We start from the raw sequence: 2,668 nt of genomic DNA, 5'->3' as shown, positions 1-2,668 counted from the left end.
ACCTTTCGTTTGGGGTACAGCACAGGGAGAAGCCTTCACGGTATTGAAAGATAAGTTGACACATGCTCCTTTACTCCAACTTCCTGATTTTAATAAGACTTTTGAGATTGATTGTGATGCTATTGGAATTGTATTAGGAGGTGTGTTATTACAAGATGGCAAACCTATTGCATATTTTTCTAAAAAATTGAGTGGGCCTAGTCTGAATTATTCTACTTATGATAAAGAATTATATGCTCTTGTTCGTACTTTACAGACATGGCAACATTATTTATGGCCCAAAGAATTTGTTATACATTCTGATCATGAATCCTTGAAACATATTAAAAGTCAAGCTAAACTGAATCGTAGACATGCTAAATGGGTTGAATTCATTGAGACTTTCCCTTATGTCACTAAACACAAGAAGGGTAAAGAAAATGTTATTGCTGATGCATTGTCTCATCGCTATACTATGCTTTCACAACTTGACTTCAAAATATTTGGTTTGGAGACCATCAAAGATCAATATGTGCATGATGCTGATTTTAAAGATGTAATGCAGAATTGTAAAGAAGGAAGAACATGGAACAAGTTCGTCGTTAATGATGGATTTGTGTTCCGTGCTAACAAGCTATGCATTCCAGCTAGCTCCGTTCATCTTTTGTTGTTGCAGGAGGCGCATGGAGGAGGATTAATGGGACACTTTGGCATGAACAAGACGGAGGACGTACTGGCTACACATTTCTTTTGGCCAAAGATGAGATGGGGTGTTGAGCGTTTTGTTGCTCGCTGCACTACATGTCAAAAAGCTAAGTCACGACTCAATCCTTATGGTTTATATATGCCTTTGCCTGTACCTAGTGTTCCTTGGGAGGATATATCTATGTATTTTGTTTTAGGTTTACCTCGAACAAAGAAGGGGAGGGATAGCATATTTGTTGTTGTGGATAGATTCTCGAAAATGGCACACTTTATACCATGTCATAAAAGCGATGATGTTGTCAATGTTGCTGATTTGTTCTTTCATGAAATTATTCACTTGCATGGTGTGCCAAATACTATTGTTTAAGATCGTGATACTAAATTTCTTAGCCACTTTTGGAGATATTTATGGGCTAATTTGGCGACTAAACTGCTTTTTAGTACTACTTGTCACCCCCTAACTGATGGACAAACTAAAGTAGTCAATAGAACATTGTCTACTATGCTTAGGGCTGTTTTGAAGAATAATAAGAAAATGTGGGAAGAATGCTTGCCTCACATTGAATTTTCTTATAATCGTCCATTGCATTCTACTACTAAGATGTGCCCTTTTGAAATTGTGTGGTTTCCTACCTCGTGCACCTATTGATTTGTTGCCTCTTCCATCTTTGGAGAAGGTTAATTTTAATGCTAAAGAACGTGCTGAATTGATTTTAAAAATGCATGAGTTAACTAAGGAAAACATGAGCGTATGAATGCTAAATATAAACTTGCTGGAGATATGGGTAGAAAACATGTGATGTTTGCACATGGAGATCTTGTTTGGTTACATTTGCGTAAGGATAGATTTCCTAATTTGCGCAAATCAAAGCTAATGCCACGTGTTGATGGTCCTTTTAAGGTGTTAGATAAAATAAATGATAATGCATATAAACTTGAGCTGCCTGCAGATTTTGGGGTTAGTCCCACTTTTAACATTGCAGATTTGAAGCCTTATTTGGGTGAGGAAGATGAGCTTCCGTCGAGGACGACTTAATTTCAAGAAGGGGAGGATGATGAGGAGATTAATACCATTGTTACACCCATAGCCCCTGCTGCTATACATACTAGACCAATTACTAGAGCTCGTGCACGCCAATTGAATTACCGGGTACTTTTGTTTCTTGGTAACGATTCTAATGTTCAAGAGAATATGATGCTGCCTAAATTGGATACGTTTGTTTTGCTTACAAATGAAGGGCCTAGCTTGGACAAGACAGATGAACCTTGGAGAAAGTTCAAGCATGGAGATGATGGCATGCGCAAGGGGAACAAGAACAGAGTTACAAGTGATGATTCTAGGACTTTGAAGCCACCATAATGAGTGCATGAAACCTTGGACGAAATATTCAAGACGCCACTTCATAAATTTTGCCCAGAGGCTATTCTAGGTGCTGCGTCACCTTATTTTTGGGCCAGGCCCATGTAATTTCGAAGTACTTGATTATAGGCTATTTTTAGAGTCCGTATGTGTGGAGAAACAAGAGTTGGGGTTGGTTTCGGACCCCTCCTCCAAGGGCCACGAAATTCCCCCCTCTCTCCTCCATATCTACAGCCCTTAGGGCATCGTTTAGACTTTGGGTTTTGTTTAGATTATAGTTTGCCATAGGTGCAACCTCGCGTACTTCGTTTGTGTTCAACGACAAGACAAAGGCGTCACAGAACCCCACCTTGATCAATAAAGCTTTCCTCTTATATTCGCAATATCTAGATTCCAATCTTAGTTTCTTGCTTGTTCTTCGTTTGCCTGCAGGAAACAGACCTTCATGGTCAGGTTGATCGTGCTCCGGCATGGTCAATAACCTCTCGGAGTTGGTTTAGCGATTGCTAAGGCGCGACGTCCTCGCACGTTCGTAGTCGGATCGTCAAAGTCGACTTCCTCCAAAATGATAGCCACCATCTCATTGAAAGACGGGACACCTTAGCCTCTATCAATGAACGTGGC

Source organism: Triticum urartu, chromosome 5 (assembly GCF_003073215.2).
Source record: "Triticum urartu cultivar G1812 chromosome 5, Tu2.1, whole genome shotgun sequence".
Taxonomy (NCBI): Eukaryota; Viridiplantae; Streptophyta; class Magnoliopsida; order Poales; family Poaceae; genus Triticum; species Triticum urartu.
This window is presented reverse-complemented; position numbering follows the sequence as displayed.